The sequence below is a fragment of the Cryptomeria japonica genome, unplaced genomic scaffold (genome assembly GCF_030272615.1).
Source record: "Cryptomeria japonica unplaced genomic scaffold, Sugi_1.0 HiC_scaffold_32, whole genome shotgun sequence".
Classification (NCBI taxonomy): Eukaryota; Viridiplantae; Streptophyta; class Pinopsida; order Cupressales; family Cupressaceae; genus Cryptomeria; species Cryptomeria japonica.
Window position 1 is genome coordinate 311,118 of NW_026728854.1, and position 18,883 is coordinate 330,000.

The 18,883-nt window shown below is 63.7% G+C and overlaps 3 non-coding genes across 3 annotated transcripts; all 3 read left to right on the forward strand.

Moving 5' to 3' along the window:
* The first annotated feature begins 5,990 nt into the window (after positions 1–5,990).
* Positions 5,991–6,109, forward strand: LOC131861737 (5S ribosomal RNA). The gene has a single exon (XR_009360769.1). It is a non-coding gene; the product is annotated as a 5S ribosomal RNA (ribosomal RNA).
* Positions 6,110–12,097: 5,988 nt separating this feature from the next.
* On the forward strand, positions 12,098–12,216 carry LOC131861738 (5S ribosomal RNA). Its single transcript, XR_009360770.1, has one exon. It is a non-coding gene; the product is annotated as a 5S ribosomal RNA (ribosomal RNA).
* A 5,916-nt stretch (positions 12,217–18,132) lies between these two features.
* LOC131861739 (5S ribosomal RNA) lies at positions 18,133–18,251 on the forward strand. The gene has a single exon (XR_009360771.1). It is a non-coding gene; the product is annotated as a 5S ribosomal RNA (ribosomal RNA).
* Positions 18,252–18,883: the final 632 nt, after the last annotated feature.

Genomic DNA, 18,883 nt, shown 5'->3' on the forward strand with positions numbered 1-18,883 from the left:
TTTTTAGTTTTTCGCCGGGCGTCGCAATGCTATTTGAATAAACCTTTTGCCCGTTTGCGTTCTCGTCGGGGCCGGGCCGGGCCGGGGTGCGCTGCCCGCACTACCGCGCGCGCGGGGGGCGACACCGAGCGCGCACCCGAGGCGCCCCGAGCACACAGGCCACGGTGCAACCCGGGCGTTGTGCGCGCACCCCGGTGCGCCCGAGGTGCTGCGCGCGCACCCAGGTGAAATCGGTGTGCACCTCGGCCAGTGCGCGCTCGGTCGAGTCGCGCACGTTGGCCAAGGTGCACGGTGATGTTTCTTACTCTAAGGTTCCGCACCAGACGCCCGGGACAGGTGAGCGAAGCTGGGCGGGGCCGGGTGCGCGGCCGGGGCAGGTGCACGCAGCTGGAGAGAGCTTTGGAGCACACCAGAGGTGCGCACCTTGGAGCACACTTCGGAGCGCACCAATGATGCGCTCCATTCAAAAGTTTCCTGAAAAGGCAAAAAAAGTTGAGATTATAGAATTTCCCACTTGAGAGATTGTAAAAAAAAAAAATTTAAAATGAAGGAAACGCGGGTGCCAAGGTGTGCGCGCCCGGGTGCGCAGCCCAGCCAAGGTGTGCGCACCAAGGCGCCCACCCTGGCGAAGGTGCACGCAAGGTGCGCACCCGAGGCAAACCGGACAATTAACCCAACTTTCGACTTCGCGCGCACCTGCGCACCTTGGAGCGCACTTCGGAGCGCTCCTTGGTGCGCACCAATCTTGGGCACCTCGGAGTGCACCATGGCGCCCACCAAGGTGCGCACCCGGGGCAAACCGAGCTCCGACTTCGTGCGCACCTTGGAGCGCACGAAAGGTGCGCACCATGGCGCCCACCAAGGTGCGCAGCCCAGCCAAGGCGTGCGCATCAAGGTGCGCACCCTGGCGAAGGTGCGCACCCGGGGCAAACCGAGCTCCGACTTCGTGCGCACCTTGGAGCGCACAAAGGGTGCGCAACCCAGCCAAGGTGTGCGCACCCCGGGCAAACCGAGCTCCGAATCGTGCGCACCTTGGAGCACACTTCGGAGCCCTCCTTGGTGCGCACCGATGTTGCGCACCTCGGAGCGCACCCGGGGAAAACAATGCAATTAACCCGACTTTCGACTTCGTGGGCACCTCGGAGCGCTCTCGGGTTCGCACCTCGGAGCACACCGAGGTGCGCACCTTTGATGCGCTGCCTTCACCAATTTCCAGAAAAGGCAAGAAAACATTGAGAAGGTGTGCGCACCGAGGTGCCCACCCTGGCGAAGGTGCACGCGAGGTGCGCACCCGGGGCAAACCGGGCTCCGACTTCGTGCACGCCATGCTGCGCACCTTGGAGGGCCATGGTGCGCACCTTGGAGCACACTTCGGAGCGCTCAATGGTGCCCAACCCAGCCAAGGTGCCCACCGCGGCGAAGGTGCACGCGAGGTGCGCACCCGGGGTAAACCGGGCTCCGACTTCGTGCACGCCGCACCTTGGAGCACACTTCGGAGCGCTCCTTGGTGCGCACCAGGGCGCGCAACCCAGCCGAGGTGCCCACCCCGGCGAAGGTGCACGCGGGGTGCGCACCCGGGGCAAACCGGGCTCCGACTTCGTGCACGCCATGGTGCCCACCGCGGCGAAGGTGCACGCGAGGTGCGCACCCGGGGCAAACCGGGCTCCGACTTCGTGCACGCCGCACCTTGGAGCACACTTCGGAGCGCTCCTTGGTGCGCACCAGGGCGCGCAACCCAGCCGAGGTGCCCACCCCAGCGAAGGTGCACGCGAGGTGCGCACCCGGGGCAAACCGGGCTCCGACTTCGTGCACGCCATGGTGCCCACCGCGGCAAAGGTGCACGCGAGGTGCGCACCCGGGGCAAACCGGGCTCCGACTTCGTGCACGCCATGGTGCCCACCGCGGCGAAGGTGCACGCGAGGTGCGCACCCGGGGCAAACCGGGCTCCGACTTCGTGCACGCCGCACCTTGGAGCACACTTCGGAGCGCTCCTTGGTGCGCACCATGGTGCCCACCAGGGCGCGCAACCCCGCCGAAGGTGCACGCGAGGTGCGCACCCGGGGCAAACCGGGCTCCGACTTCGTGCACGCCGCACCTTGGAGCACACTTCGGAGCGCTCCTTGGTGCGCACCAGGGCGCGCAACCCCGCCGAAGGTGCACGCGAGGTGCGCACCCGGGGCAAACCGGGCTCCGACTTCGTGCACGCCATGGTGCGCACCAGGGTGCCCACCGCGGCGAAGGTGCGCACCCGGGGCAAACCGGGCTCCGACTTCGTGCACGCCGCACCTTGGAGCACACTTCGGAGCGCTCCTTGGTGCGCACCAGGGCGCGCAACCCAGCCGAGGTGCCCACCCCGGCGAAGGTGCACGCGAGGTGCGCACCCGGGGCAAACCGGGCTCCGACTTCGTGCACGCCATGGTGCCCACCGCGGCGAAGGTGCGCACCCGGGGCAAACCGGGCTAGGACTTCGTGCACGCCGCACCTTGGAGCACACTTCGGAGCGCTCCTTGGTGCGCACCATGGTGCCCACCAGGCCGCGCAACCCAGCCAAGGTGTGCGCACCAAGGTGCACGCGAGGTGCGCACCCGGGGCAAACCGGGGTCCGGCTTCGTGCACGCCGCACCTTGGAGCACACATCGGGGCGCTCCCGGGTTCGCACCGGCGTTGCGCACCGTGGTGGGCACCTCGGAGCGCACCGTGGTGGGCACCTCGGAGCACACCAAGGTGGGCAGCGAGGTGCGCACCTTTGATGCGATGCCTTCACTAATTTCCATAAAAGGCAAAAGAAAACGAGATTTTAAAATTTCCGTTTTGAAAGATAGTGAGAAAAAGGGAATGCTGGTGCCATCTTGAGCCCGCCCTGGTGCGCAGCCCAGCCAAGGTGTGCGCACCAAGGTGCCCACCCTGGCGAAGGTGCGCGCCCGGGCAATTAACCCAACTTCCAACTTCGCGCGCGCCAGGGTGGGAGCGCACCCAACAACCGGGCCTGGGAAGAGCCAATGCGAGAAACCCCACCAAACGCTCTGACAAAAAAAGAGGGGGCGCTCCAGTAACCCCGCTTCGGAGCGCACCCTGGGCAAACCCAGCCAGGGTGCCCACCCCGGCCAAGGTGCAGGCGAGGTGCGCACCCGGGGCAAACCGGGCTCCGACAACGTGCACGCCGCACCTTGGAGCACACTTCGTAGCGCTCCCGGGTGCGCACCTCAGAGCACACCAAGGTGGGCAGCGAGGTGCGCACCTTTGATGCGCTGCCTTCACTAATTTCCAGAAAAGGCAAAAAAAAGAGGAGATTTTAAAATTTCCGTTTTGAAAGATAGTGAAAAAAACGGAACGCGGGTGCCATCTTGAGCCCGCCCTGGTGCACAGCCCAGGTAAGGTGCCCACCCTGGCAAAGGTGCGCACCCGGGCAATTAACCCTACTTCCGACTTCGTGCGCGCCAGGGTGGCAACCGGGCCTGGGAAGAGCCAATGCGAGAAACCCCACCAAACGCTCCGACAAAAAAAGAGGCGGCGCTCCAATAACCCCGCTTCGGAGCGCAGCCGGGGCAAACCCAGCCAAGGTGCCCACCCCGACGAAGGTGCACGCGAGGTGCGCACCCGGGGCAAACCGGGCTCCGACAACGTGCACGCAGCACCTTGGAGCACACTTCGAAGCACTCCCGGGTGCCCACCGGCGTTGCGCACCGTGGTGGGCAGCGAGGTGCGCACCTTTGATGCGCTGCCTTCACTAATTTCCAGAAAAGGCAAAAAAAAATGAGATTTTAAAATTTCCGTTTTGAAAGATAGTGAAAAAAACGGAACGCGGGTGCCATCTTGAGCCCGCCCTGGTGCGCAGCCCAGGCAAGGCATGCGCACCAAGGTGCCCACCCGCGGTGCACACCCGGGGCAAACCGGGCTCCGACTTCGTGCAGGCCGCACCTTGGAGCACACTTCGGAGCGCTCCTTGGTGCGCACCATGGTGCCCACCAGGGCGCACCCGGGGCAAACCGGGCTCCGACTTCGTGCACGCCGCACCTTGGAGCACACATCGGAGCGCTCCCAGGTTCGCACCAGCGTTGCGCACCTTTGATGCGCTGCCTTCACTAATTTCCAGAAAAGGCAAAAAAAAACGATATTTTAAAATTTCCGTTCTGAAAGATAGTGAAAAAAACGGAACGCGGGTGCCATCTTGAGCCCTTCCTGGTGCGCAGCCCAGGCAAGTTGTGCGCACCAAGGTGCCCACCCTGGCGGAGGTGCGCGCCCGGGGCAAACCGGGCTCCGACTTCGTGCACTGCATGGTGCCCACCAAGGCGCGCAACCCAGCCAAGGTGCCCACCGCAGCGAAGGTGCACGCGAGGTGCGCACCCGAGGTGCACACCCGGGGCAAACCGAGCTCCGACTTCGTGCACGCCGCACCTTGGAGCACACTTCAGAGCGCTCCTTGGTGCGCACCAGGGCGCGCAACCCAGCCAAGGTGCTCACCCCGGCGAAGGTGCACGCGAGGTGCGCACCCGGGGCAAGCCGGGCTCGGACTTCGTGCACGCCGCACCTTGGAGCACACATCGGAGCGCTCCCGGGTTCGCACCAGCATTGCGCACCTTTGATGCGCTGCCTTCACTAATTTCCAGAAAAGGCAAAAAAAAAAAAAAAACGAGATTTTAAAATTTCCGTTTTGAAAGATAGTGAAAAAAACGGAACGCGGGTGCCATCTTGAGCCCGCCCTGGTGTGCAGCCCAGGCAAGTTGTGCGCACCAAGGCACCCACCCTGGCCAAGGTGGGTCACGGGGTGGGTCCTAGGGTGGGTAACGGGGTGGGTACTAAGGTGCGTGCCAAGGTGGGTCATGGGGTGGGTGCCAAGGTGGGCACCAGGGTGGGTGTGCACCAACCCTAGCCAGGGTAGGTCACGGGGTGGTTGTCGGGGTGGGCGTCAAGGAGCCAAGGTGGGTGGCAAGTAGCCAAGTTGCGTGCCAAGGTGGGTGTCGGGGTGGGTGCCAAGGATCCAAGGTGGGTGCCAAGGAACCAAGGTGGGTGTCTGGGTGGGTGCCGAGGTGGGAGCCAGGGTGGGTCCCAAGGTGAGTGCAAAGGTGGGTGCCAGGGTCAAGGTGAGTGCCAATGTGGGTTCCAAGGTGCCAGGGTCAGGGTGAGTGCCAATGTGGGTTCAAAGGTGCTAAGTTGGGTGCGAGGTTGGGTGCGAGGGTGGGTGGGTGCCAAGGTGTGCTAGGTGGAAGCCCGGGTGGGTCGGCATCCCATGGGTGTCGAGTTGGGTGCCTGATGGGTGCTTCTTGTCAAGTTTTAGTCGTCGGGACTCATTTCGAGCCTTAGAGGTCGTTTCTTGTCCGGTTGCCCTGTCTTCGACCTGGGAACCCAATTTTGGTCCTCGGGTCCCATTTTTTTTTGTCTCGCATCCCACTTTTGGCCTGTGGCCTTTTCGGGGTCGATTCTCGTTTTGGGCATCAGAGCATGTTTCTTCTCCTAAAACCCAATATTTGTTTATTAAGTCTCGGAACACATTTTTGTTCTCGTGGACCCATCATGGGTCTTGGAACGCATTTGTGGTCCTTGGGTCCCATTTTGCATCCCGAAACTTGTGTTTTGGTGCTTGATCCCTATTTTGGGTGCCCACCTTGCACCAAGTGCGCACCCGGGGCAAACCGAGCGCCTTGGTGCACCGGGGCAAGATCGAGCGTGCACCCGAGGCGCCCCGAACATGCACCAAGGTGCACTCGGCCCACATGTGAGCGCAGGTCGTTGCGCCCGAGGTGGTGTGTGGGCACCGCGTTGCAGACGGGACACTGCACGCACACGACGCCCCGTCCAGGTGCACGCACGTAGGCCGGGCCGGGTGCACACCCGACGCCCTAGCAAGGTGCGCGCACCCGGGCAGGGCTCACACTTGGCGAACGGGGCGCACTTCGCGAGGGAGGGTGTGCACCTCGACGGGGGTGGGTGGCCGGGGTGGATTCGCACGTGGGTCGCGGTTTGCTAAGTACACACTGCGACAAGCTCATAACGGGTGCGATCATACCAGCGTTAGTGCACCGGATCCCATCAGAACTCCGCAGTTAAGCGCGCTTGGGCCGGAGTAGTACTGGGATGGGTGACCTCCCGGGAAGTCCCGGTGTTGCACCCTTTTTTAGTTTTTCGCCGGGCGTCGCAATGCTATTTGAATAAACCTTTTGCCCGTTTGCGTTCTCGTCGGGGCCGGGCCGGGCCGGGGTGCGCTGCCCGCACTACCGCGCGCGCGGGGGCGACACCGAGCGCGCACCCGAGGCGCCCCGAGCACACAGGCCACGGTGCAACCCGGGCGTTGTGCGCGCACCCCGGTGCGCCCGAGGTGCTGCGCGCGCACCCAGGTGAAATCGGTGTGCACCTCGGCCAGTGCGCGCTCGGTCGAGTCGCGCACGTTGGCCAAGGTGCACGGTGATGTTTCTTACTCTAAGGTTCCGCACCAGACGCCCGGGACAGGTGAGCGAAGCTGGGCGGGGCCGGGTGCGCGGCCGGGGCAGGTGCACGCAGCTGGAGAGAGCTTTGGAGCACACCAGAGGTGCGCACCTTGGAGCACACTTCGGAGCGCACCAATGATGCGCTCCATTCAAAAGTTTCCTGAAAAGGCAAAAAAAGTTGAGATTATAGAATTTCCCACTTGAGAGATTGTAAAAAAAAAAAATTTAAAATGAAGGAAACGCGGGTGCCAAGGTGTGCGCGCCCGGGTGCGCAGCCCAGCCAAGGTGTGCGCACCAAGGCGCCCACCCTGGCGAAGGTGCACGCAAGGTGCGCACCCGAGGCAAACCGGACAATTAACCCAACTTTCGACTTCGCGCGCACCTGCGCACCTTGGAGCGCACTTCGGAGCGCTCCTTGGTGCGCACCAATCTTGGGCACCTCGGAGTGCACCATGGCGCCCACCAAGGTGCGCACCCGGGGCAAACCGAGCTCCGACTTCGTGCGCACCTTGGAGCGCACGAAAGGTGCGCACCATGGCGCCCACCAAGGTGCGCAGCCCAGCCAAGGCGTGCGCATCAAGGTGCGCACCCTGGCGAAGGTGCGCACCCGGGGCAAACCGAGCTCCGACTTCGTGCGCACCTTGGAGCGCACAAAGGGTGCGCAACCCAGCCAAGGTGTGCGCACCCCGGGCAAACCGAGCTCCGAATCGTGCGCACCTTGGAGCACACTTCGGAGCCCTCCTTGGTGCGCACCGATGTTGCGCACCTCGGAGCGCACCCGGGGAAAACAATGCAATTAACCCGACTTTCGACTTCGTGGGCACCTCGGAGCGCTCTCGGGTTCGCACCTCGGAGCACACCGAGGTGCGCACCTTTGATGCGCTGCCTTCACCAATTTCCAGAAAAGGCAAGAAAACATTGAGAAGGTGTGCGCACCGAGGTGCCCACCCTGGCGAAGGTGCACGCGAGGTGCGCACCCGGGGCAAACCGGGCTCCGACTTCGTGCACGCCATGCTGCGCACCTTGGAGGGCCATGGTGCGCACCTTGGAGCACACTTCGGAGCGCTCAATGGTGCCCAACCCAGCCAAGGTGCCCACCGCGGCGAAGGTGCACGCGAGGTGCGCACCCGGGGCAAACCGGGCTCCGACTTCGTGCACGCCGCACCTTGGAGCACACTTCGGAGCGCTCCTTGGTGCGCACCAGGGCGCGCAACCCAGCCGAGGTGCCCACCCCGGCGAAGGTGCACGCGGGGTGCGCACCCGGGGCAAACCGGGCTCCGACTTCGTGCACGCCATGGTGCCCACCGCGCCAAGGTGCACGCGAGGTGCGCACCCGGGGCAAACCGGGCTCCGACTTCGTGCACGCCGCACCTTGGAGCACACTTCGGAGCGCTCCTTGGTGCGCACCAGGGCGCGCAACCCAGCCGAGGTGCCCACCCCGGCGAAGGTGCACGCGAGGTGCGCACCCGGGGCAAACCGGGCTCCGACTTCGTGCACGCCATGGTGCCCACCGCGGCGAAGGTGCACGCGAGGTGCGCACCCGGGGCAAACCGGGCTCCGACTTCGTGCACGCCATGGTGCCCACCGCGGCGAAGGTGCACGCGAGGTGCGCACCCGGGGCAAACCGGGCTCCGACTTCGTGCACGCCGCACCTTGGAGCACACTTCGGAGCGCTCCTTGGTGCGCACCATGGTGCCCACCAGGGCGCGCAACCCCGCCGAAGGTGCACGCGAGGTGCGCACCCGGGGCAAACCGGGCTCCGACTTCGTGCACGCCGCACCTTGGAGCACACTTCGGAGCGCTCCTTGGTGCGCACCAGGGCGCGCAACCCCGCCGAAGGTGCACGCGAGGTGCGCACCCGGGGCAAACCGGGCTCCGACTTCGTGCACGCCATGGTGCGCACCAGGGTGCCCACCGCGGCGAAGGTGCGCACCCGGGGCAAACCGGGCTCCGACTTCGTGCACGCCGCACCTTGGAGCACACTTCGGAGCGCTCCTTGGTGCGCACCAGGGCGCGCAACCCAGCCGAGGTGCCCACCCCGGCGAAGGTGCACGCGAGGTGCGCACCCGGGGCAAACCGGGCTCCGACTTCGTGCACGCCATGGTGCCCACCGCGGCGAAGGTGCGCACCCGGGGCAAACCGGGCTAGGACTTCGTGCACGCCGCACCTTGGAGCACACTTCGGAGCGCTCCTTGGTGCGCACCATGGTGCCCACCAGGCCGCGCAACCCAGCCAAGGTGTGCGCACCAAGGTGCACGCGAGGTGCGCACCCGGGGCAAACCGGGGTCCGGCTTCGTGCACGCCGCACCTTGGAGCACACATCGGGGCGCTCCCGGGTTCGCACCGGCGTTGCGCACCGTGGTGGGCACCTCGGAGCGCACCGTGGTGGGCACCTCGGAGCACACCAAGGTGGGCAGCGAGGTGCGCACCTTTGATGCGATGCCTTCACTAATTTCCATAAAAGGCAAAAGAAAACGAGATTTTAAAATTTCCGTTTTGAAAGATAGTGAGAAAAAGGGAATGCTGGTGCCATCTTGAGCCCGCCCTGGTGCGCAGCCCAGCCAAGGTGTGCGCACCAAGGTGCCCACCCTGGCGAAGGTGCGCGCCCGGGCAATTAACCCAACTTCCAACTTCGCGCGCGCCAGGGTGGGAGCGCACCCAACAACCGGGCCTGGGAAGAGCCAATGCGAGAAACCCCACCAAACGCTCTGACAAAAAAAGAGGGGGCGCTCCAGTAACCCCGCTTCGGAGCGCACCCTGGGCAAACCCAGCCAGGGTGCCCACCCCGGCCAAGGTGCAGGCGAGGTGCGCACCCGGGGCAAACCGGGCTCCGACAACGTGCACGCCGCACCTTGGAGCACACTTCGTAGCGCTCCCGGGTGCGCACCTCAGAGCACACCAAGGTGGGCAGCGAGGTGCGCACCTTTGATGCGCTGCCTTCACTAATTTCCAGAAAAGGCAAAAAAAAGAGGAGATTTTAAAATTTCCGTTTTGAAAGATAGTGAAAAAAACGGAACGCGGGTGCCATCTTGAGCCCGCCCTGGTGCACAGCCCAGGTAAGGTGCCCACCCTGGCAAAGGTGCGCACCCGGGCAATTAACCCTACTTCCGACTTCGTGCGCGCCAGGGTGGCAACCGGGCCTGGGAAGAGCCAATGCGAGAAACCCCACCAAACGCTCCGACAAAAAAAGAGGCGGCGCTCCAATAACCCCGCTTCGGAGCGCAGCCGGGGCAAACCCAGCCAAGGTGCCCACCCCGACGAAGGTGCACGCGAGGTGCGCACCCGGGGCAAACCGGGCTCCGACAACGTGCACGCAGCACCTTGGAGCACACTTCGAAGCACTCCCGGGTGCCCACCGGCGTTGCGCACCGTGGTGGGCAGCGAGGTGCGCACCTTTGATGCGCTGCCTTCACTAATTTCCAGAAAAGGCAAAAAAAAATGAGATTTTAAAATTTCCGTTTTGAAAGATAGTGAAAAAAACGGAACGCGGGTGCCATCTTGAGCCCGCCCTGGTGCGCAGCCCAGGCAAGGCATGCGCACCAAGGTGCCCACCCGCGGTGCACACCCGGGGCAAACCGGGCTCCGACTTCGTGCAGGCCGCACCTTGGAGCACACTTCGGAGCGCTCCTTGGTGCGCACCATGGTGCCCACCAGGGCGCACCCGGGGCAAACCGGGCTCCGACTTCGTGCACGCCGCACCTTGGAGCACACATCGGAGCGCTCCCAGGTTCGCACCAGCGTTGCGCACCTTTGATGCGCTGCCTTCACTAATTTCCAGAAAAGGCAAAAAAAAACGATATTTTAAAATTTCCGTTCTGAAAGATAGTGAAAAAAACGGAACGCGGGTGCCATCTTGAGCCCTTCCTGGTGCGCAGCCCAGGCAAGTTGTGCGCACCAAGGTGCCCACCCTGGCGGAGGTGCGCGCCCGGGGCAAACCGGGCTCCGACTTCGTGCACTGCATGGTGCCCACCAAGGCGCGCAACCCAGCCAAGGTGCCCACCGCAGCGAAGGTGCACGCGAGGTGCGCACCCGAGGTGCACACCCGGGGCAAACCGAGCTCCGACTTCGTGCACGCCGCACCTTGGAGCACACTTCAGAGCGCTCCTTGGTGCGCACCAGGGCGCGCAACCCAGCCAAGGTGCTCACCCCGGCGAAGGTGCACGCGAGGTGCGCACCCGGGGCAAGCCGGGCTCGGACTTCGTGCACGCCGCACCTTGGAGCACACATCGGAGCGCTCCCGGGTTCGCACCAGCATTGCGCACCTTTGATGCGCTGCCTTCACTAATTTCCAGAAAAGGCAAAAAAAAAAAAAAAACGAGATTTTAAAATTTCCGTTTTGAAAGATAGTGAAAAAAACGGAACGCGGGTGCCATCTTGAGCCCGCCCTGGTGTGCAGCCCAGGCAAGTTGTGCGCACCAAGGCACCCACCCTGGCCAAGGTGGGTCACGGGGTGGGTCCTAGGGTGGGTAACGGGGTGGGTACTAAGGTGCGTGCCAAGGTGGGTCATGGGGTGGGTGCCAAGGTGGGCACCAGGGTGGGTGTGCACCAACCCTAGCCAGGGTAGGTCACGGGGTGGTTGTCGGGGTGGGCGTCAAGGAGCCAAGGTGGGTGGCAAGTAGCCAAGTTGCGTGCCAAGGTGGGTGTCGGGGTGGGTGCCAAGGATCCAAGGTGGGTGCCAAGGAACCAAGGTGGGTGTCTGGGTGGGTGCCGAGGTGGGAGCCAGGGTGGGTCCCAAGGTGAGTGCAAAGGTGGGTGCCAGGGTCAAGGTGAGTGCCAATGTGGGTTCCAAGGTGCCAGGGTCAGGGTGAGTGCCAATGTGGGTTCAAAGGTGCTAAGTTGGGTGCGAGGTTGGGTGCGAGGGTGGGTGGGTGCCAAGGTGTGCTAGGTGGAAGCCCGGGTGGGTCGGCATCCCATGGGTGTCGAGTTGGGTGCCTGATGGGTGCTTCTTGTCAAGTTTTAGTCGTCGGGACTCATTTCGAGCCTTAGAGGTCGTTTCTTGTCCGGTTGCCCTGTCTTCGACCTGGGAACCCAATTTTGGTCCTCGGGTCCCATTTTTTTTTGTCTCGCATCCCACTTTTGGCCTGTGGCCTTTTCGGGGTCGATTCTCGTTTTGGGCATCAGAGCATGTTTCTTCTCCTAAAACCCAATATTTGTTTATTAAGTCTCGGAACACATTTTTGTTCTCGTGGACCCATCATGGGTCTTGGAACGCATTTGTGGTCCTTGGGTCCCATTTTGCATCCCGAAACTTGTGTTTTGGTGCTTGATCCCTATTTTGGGTGCCCACCTTGCACCAAGTGCGCACCCGGGGCAAACCGAGCGCCTTGGTGCACCGGGGCAAGATCGAGCGTGCACCCGAGGCGCCCCGAACATGCACCAAGGTGCACTCGGCCCACATGTGAGCGCAGGTCGTTGCGCCCGAGGTGGTGTGTGGGCACCGCGTTGCAGACGGGACACTGCACGCACACGACGCCCCGTCCAGGTGCACGCACGTAGGCCGGGCCGGGTGCACACCCGACGCCCTAGCAAGGTGCGCGCACCCGGGCAGGGCTCACACTTGGCGAACGGGGCGCACTTCGCGAGGGAGGGTGTGCACCTCGACGGGGGTGGGTGGCCGGGGTGGATTCGCACGTGGGTCGCGGTTTGCTAAGTACACACTGCGACAAGCTCATAACGGGTGCGATCATACCAGCGTTAGTGCACCGGATCCCATCAGAACTCCGCAGTTAAGCGCGCTTGGGCCGGAGTAGTACTGGGATGGGTGACCTCCCGGGAAGTCCCGGTGTTGCACCCTTTCTTAGTTTTTCGCCGGGCGTCGCAATGCTATTTGAATAAACCTTTTGCCCGTTTGCGTTCTCGTCGGGGCCGGGCCGGGCCGGGGTGCGCTGCCCGCACTACCGCGCGCGCGGGGGCGACACCGAGCGCGCACCCGAGGCGCCCCGAGCACACAGGCCACGGTGCAACCCGGGCGTTGTGCGCGCACCCCGGTGCGCCCGAGGTGCTGCGCGCGCACCCAGGTGAAATCGGTGTGCACCTCGGCCAGTGCGCGCTCGGTCGAGTCGCGCACGTTGGCCAAGGTGCACGGTGATGTTTCTTACTCTAAGGTTCCGCACCAGACGCCCGGGACAGGTGAGCGAAGCTGGGCGGGGCCGGGTGCGCGGCCGGGGCAGGTGCACGCAGCTGGAGAGAGCTTTGGAGCACACCAGAGGTGCGCACCTTGGAGCACACTTCGGAGCGCACCAATGATGCGCTCCATTCAAAAGTTTCCTGAAAAGGCAAAAAAAGTTGAGATTATAGAATTTCCCACTTGAGAGATTGTAAAAAAAAAAAATTTAAAATGAAGGAAACGCGGGTGCCAAGGTGTGCGCGCCCGGGTGCGCAGCCCAGCCAAGGTGTGCGCACCAAGGCGCCCACCCTGGCGAAGGTGCACGCAAGGTGCGCACCCGAGGCAAACCGGACAATTAACCCAACTTTCGACTTCGCGCGCACCTGCGCACCTTGGAGCGCACTTCGGAGCGCTCCTTGGTGCGCACCAATCTTGGGCACCTCGGAGTGCACCATGGCGCCCACCAAGGTGCGCACCCGGGGCAAACCGAGCTCCGACTTCGTGCGCACCTTGGAGCGCACGAAAGGTGCGCACCATGGCGCCCACCAAGGTGCGCAGCCCAGCCAAGGCGTGCGCATCAAGGTGCGCACCCTGGCGAAGGTGCGCACCCGGGGCAAACCGAGCTCCGACTTCGTGCGCACCTTGGAGCGCACAAAGGGTGCGCAACCCAGCCAAGGTGTGCGCACCCCGGGCAAACCGAGCTCCGAATCGTGCGCACCTTGGAGCACACTTCGGAGCCCTCCTTGGTGCGCACCGATGTTGCGCACCTCGGAGCGCACCCGGGGAAAACAATGCAATTAACCCGACTTTCGACTTCGTGGGCACCTCGGAGCGCTCTCGGGTTCGCACCTCGGAGCACACCGAGGTGCGCACCTTTGATGCGCTGCCTTCACCAATTTCCAGAAAAGGCAAGAAAACATTGAGAAGGTGTGCGCACCGAGGTGCCCACCCTGGCGAAGGTGCACGCGAGGTGCGCACCCGGGGCAAACCGGGCTCCGACTTCGTGCACGCCATGCTGCGCACCTTGGAGGGCCATGGTGCGCACCTTGGAGCACACTTCGGAGCGCTCAATGGTGCCCAACCCAGCCAAGGTGCCCACCGCGGCGAAGGTGCACGCGAGGTGCGCACCCGGGGCAAACCGGGCTCCGACTTCGTGCACGCCGCACCTTGGAGCACACTTCGGAGCGCTCCTTGGTGCGCACCAGGGCGCGCAACCCAGCCGAGGTGCCCACCCCGGCGAAGGTGCACGCGGGGTGCGCACCCGGGGCAAACCGGGCTCCGACTTCGTGCACGCCATGGTGCCCACCGCGGCGAAGGTGCACGCGAGGTGCGCACCCGGGGCAAACCGGGCTCCGACTTCGTGCACGCCGCACCTTGGAGCACACTTCGGAGCGCTCCTTGGTGCGCACCAGGGCGCGCAACCCAGCCGAGGTGCCCACCCCGGCGAAGGTGCACGCGAGGTGCGCACCCGGGGCAAACCGGGCTCCGACTTCGTGCACGCCATGGTGCCCACCGCGGCGAAGGTGCACGCGAGGTGCGCACCCGGGGCAAACCGGGCTCCGACTTCGTGCACGCCGCACCTTGGAGCACACTTCGGAGCGCTCCTTGGTGCGCACCATGGTGCCCACCAGGGCGCGCAACCCCGCCGAAGGTGCACGCGAGGTGCGCACCCGGGGCAAACCGGGCTCCGACTTCGTGCACGCCGCACCTTGGAGCACACTTCGGAGCGCTCCTTGGTGCGCACCAGGGCGCGCAACCCCGCCGAAGGTGCACGCGAGGTGCGCACCCGGGGCAAACCGGGCTCCGACTTCGTGCACGCCATGGTGCGCACCAGGGTGCCCACCGCGGCGAAGGTGCGCACCCGGGGCAAACCGGGCTCCGACTTCGTGCACGCCGCACCTTGGAGCACACTTCGGAGCGCTCCTTGGTGCGCACCAGGGCGCGCAACCCAGCCGAGGTGCCCACCCCGGCGAAGGTGCACGCGAGGTGCGCACCCGGGGCAAACCGGGCTCCGACTTCGTGCACGCCATGGTGCCCACCGCGGCGAAGGTGCGCACCCGGGGCAAACCGGGCTAGGACTTCGTGCACGCCGCACCTTGGAGCACACTTTGGAGCGCTCCTTGGTGCGCACCATGGTGCCCACCAGGCCGCGCAACCCAGCCAAGGTGTGCGCACCAAGGTGCACGCGAGGTGCGCACCCGGGGCAAACCGGGGTCCGGCTTCGTGCACGCCGCACCTTGGAGCACACATCGGGGCGCTCCCGGGTTCGCACCGGCGTTGCGCACCGTGGTGGGCACCTCGGAGCGCACCGTGGTGGGCACCTCGGAGCACACCAAGGTGGGCAGCGAGGTGCGCACCTTTGATGCGATGCCTTCACTAATTTCCATAAAAGGCAAAAAAAAACGAGATTTTAAAATTTCCGTTTTGAAAGATAGTGAGAAAAAGGGAATGCTGGTGCCATCTTGAGCCCGCCCTGGTGCGCAGCCCAGCCAAGGTGTGCGCACCAAGGTGCCCACCCTGGCGAAGGTGCGCGCCCGGGCAATTAACCCAACTTCCAACTTCGCGCGCGCCAGGGTGGGAGCGCACCCAACAACCGGGCCTGGGAAGAGCCAATGCGAGAAACCCCACCAAACGCTCTGACAAAAAAAGAGGGGGCGCTCCAGTAACCCCGCTTCGGAGCGCACCCTGGGCAAACCCAGCCAGGGTGCCCACCCCGGCCAAGGTGCAGGCGAGGTGCGCACCCGGGGCAAACCGGGCTCCGACAACGTGCACGCCGCACCTTGGAGCACACTTCGTAGCGCTCCCGGGTGCGCACCTCAGAGCACACCAAGGTGGGCAGCGAGGTGCGCACCTTTGATGCGCTGCCTTCACTAATTTCCAGAAAAGGCAAAAAAAAGAGGAGATTTTAAAATTTCCGTTTTGAAAGATAGTGAAAAAAACGGAACGCGGGTGCCATCTTGAGCCCGCCCTGGTGCACAGCCCAGGTAAGGTGCCCACCCTGGCAAAGGTGCGCACCCGGGCAATTAACCCTACTTCCGACTTCGTGCGCGCCAGGGTGGCAACCGGGCCTGGGAAGAGCCAATGCGAGAAACCCCACCAAACGCTCCGACAAAAAAAGAGGCGGCGCTCCAATAACCCCGCTTCGGAGCGCAGCCGGGGCAAACCCAGCCAAGGTGCCCACCCCGACGAAGGTGCACGCGAGGTGCGCACCCGGGGCAAACCGGGCTCCGACAACGTGCACGCAGCACCTTGGAGCACACTTCGAAGCACTCCCGGGTGCCCACCGGCGTTGCGCACCGTGGTGGGCAGCGAGGTGCGCACCTTTGATGCGCTGCCTTCACTAATTTCCAGAAAAGGCAAAAAAAAATGAGATTTTAAAATTTCCGTTTTGAAAGATAGTGAAAAAAACGGAACGCGGGTGCCATCTTGAGCCCGCCCTGGTGCGCAGCCCAGGCAAGGCATGCGCACCAAGGTGCCCACCCGCGGTGCACGCCCGGGGCAAACCGGGCTCCGACTTCGTGCAGGCCGCACCTTGGAGCACACTTCGGAGCGCTCCTTGGTGCGCACCATGGTGCCCACCAGGGCGCACCCGGGGCAAACCGGGCTCCGACTTCGTGCACGCCGCACCTTGGAGCACACATCGGAGCGCTCCCAGGTTCGCACCAGCGTTGCGCACCTTTGATGCGCTGCCTTCACTAATTTCCAGAAAAGGCAAAAAAAAAACGATATTTTAAAATTTCCGTTCTGAAAGATAGTGAAAAAAACGGAACGCGGGTGCCATCTTGAGCCCTTCCTGGTGCGCAGCCCAGGCAAGTTGTGCGCACCAAGGTGCCCACCCTGGCGGAGGTGCGCGCCCGGGGCAAACCGGGCTCCGACTTCGTGCACTGCATGGTGCCCACCAAGGCGCGCAACCCAGCCAAGGTGCCCACCGCAGCGAAGGTGCACGCGAGGTGCGCACCCGAGGTGCACACCCGGGGCAAACCGAGCTCCGACTTCGTGCACGCCGCACCTTGGAGCACACTTCAGAGCGCTCCTTGGTGCGCACCAGGGCGCGCAACCCAGCCAAGGTGCTCACCCCGGCGAAGGTGCACGCGAGGTGCGCACCCAGGGCAAGCCGGGCTCGGACTTCGTGCACGCCGCACCTTGGAGCACACATCGGAGCGCTCCCGGGTTCGCACCAGCATTGCGCACCTTTGATGCGCTGCCTTCACTAATTTCCAGAAAAGGCAAAAAAAAAAAAAAAACGAGATTTTAAAATTTCCGTTTTGAAAGATAGTGAAAAAAACGGAACGCGGGTGCCATCTTGAGCCCGCCCTGGTGTGCAGCCCAGGCAAGTTGTGCGCACCAAGGCACCCACCCTGGCCAAGGTGGGTCACGGGGTGGGTCCTAGGGTGGGTAACGGGGTGGGTACTAAGGTGCGTGCCAAGGTGGGTCATGGGGTGGGTGCCAAGGTGGGCACCAGGGTGGGTGTGCACCAACCCTAGCCAGGGTAGGTCACGGGGTGGTTGTCGGGGTGGGCGTCAAGGAGCCAAGGTGGGTGGCAAGTAGCCAAGTTGCGTGCCAAGGTGGGTGTCGGGGTGGGTGCCAAGGATCCAAGGTGGGTGCCAAGGAACCAAGGTGGGTGTCTGGGTGGGTGCCGAGGTGGGAGCCAGGGTGGGTCCCAAGGTGAGTGCAAAGGTGGGTGCCAGGGTCAAGGTGAGTGCCAATGTGGGTTCCAAGGTGCCAGGGTCAGGGTGAGTGCCAATGTGGGTTCAAAGGTGCTAAGTTGGGTGCGAGGTTGGGTGCGAGGGTGGGTGGGTGCCAAGGTGTGCTAGGTGGAAGCCCGGGTGGGTCGGCATCCCATGGGTGTCGAGTTGGGTGCCTGATGGGTGCTTCTTGTCAAGTTTTAGTCGTCGGGACTCATTTCGAGCCTTAGAGGTCGTTTCTTGTCCGGTTGCCCTGTCTTCGACCTGGGAACCCAATTTTGGTCCTCGGGTCCCATTTTTTTTTGTCTCGCATCCCACTTTTGGCCTGTGGCCTTTTCGGGGTCGATTCTCGTTTTGGGCATCAGAGCATGTTTCTTCTCCTAAAACCCAATATTTGTTTATTAAGTCTCGGAACACATTTTTGTTCTCGTGGACCCATCATGGGTCTTGGAACGCATTTGTGGTCCTTGGGTCCCATTTTGCATCCCGAAACTTGTGTTTTGGTGCTTGATCCCTATTTTGGGTGCCCACCTTGCACCAAGTGCGCACCCGGGGCAAACCGAGCGCCTTGGTGCACCGGGGCAAGATCGAGCGTGCACCCGAGGCGCCCCGAACATGCACCAAGGTGCACTCGGCCCACATGTGAGCGCAGGTCGTTGCGCCCGAGGTGGTGTGTGGGCACCGCGTTGCAGACGGGACACTGCACGCACACGACGCCCCGTCCAGGTGCACGCACGTAGGCCGGGCCGGGTGCACACCCGACGCCCTAGCAAGGTGCGCGCACCCGGGCAGGGCTCACACTTGGCGAACGGGGCGCACTTCGCGAGGGAGGGTGTGCACCTCGACGGGGGTGGGTGGCCGGGGTGGATTCGCACGTGGGTCGCGGTTTGCTAAGTACACACTGCGACAAGCTCATAACGGGTGCGATCATACCAGCGTTAGTGCACCGGATCCCATCAGAACTCCGCAGTTAAGCGCGCTTGGGCCGGAGTAGTACTGGGATGGGTGACCTCCCGGGAAGTCCCGGTGTTGCACCCTTTTTTAGTTTTTCGCCGGGCGTCGCAATGCTATTTGAATAAACCTTTTGCCCGTTTGCGTTCTCGTCGGGGCCGGGCCGGGCCGGGGTGCGCTGCCCGCACTACCGCGCGCGCGGGGGCGACACCGAGCGCGCACCCGAGGCGCCCCGAGCACACAGGCCACGGTGCAACCCGGGCGTTGTGCGCGCACCCCGGTGCGCCCGAGGTGCTGCGCGCGCACCCAGGTGAAATCGGTGTGCACCTCGGCCAGTGCGCGCTCGGTCGAGTCGCGCACGTTGGCCAAGGTGCACGGTGATGTTTCTTACTCTAAGGTTCCGCACCAGACGCCCGGGACAGGTGAGCGAAGCTGGGCGGGGCCGGGTGCGCGGCCGGGGCAGGTGCACGCAGCTGGAGAGAGCTTTGGAGCACACCAGAGGTGCGCACCTTGGAGCACACTTCGGAGCGCACCAATGATGCGCTCCATTCAAAAGTTTCCTGAAAAGGCAAAAAAAGTTGAGATTATAGAATTTCCCACTTGAGAGATTGTAAAAAAAAAAAATTTAAAATGAAGGAAACGCGGGTGCCAAGGTGTGCGCGCCCGGGTGCGCAGCCCAGCCAAGGTGTGCGCACCAAGGCGCCCACCCTGGCGAAGGT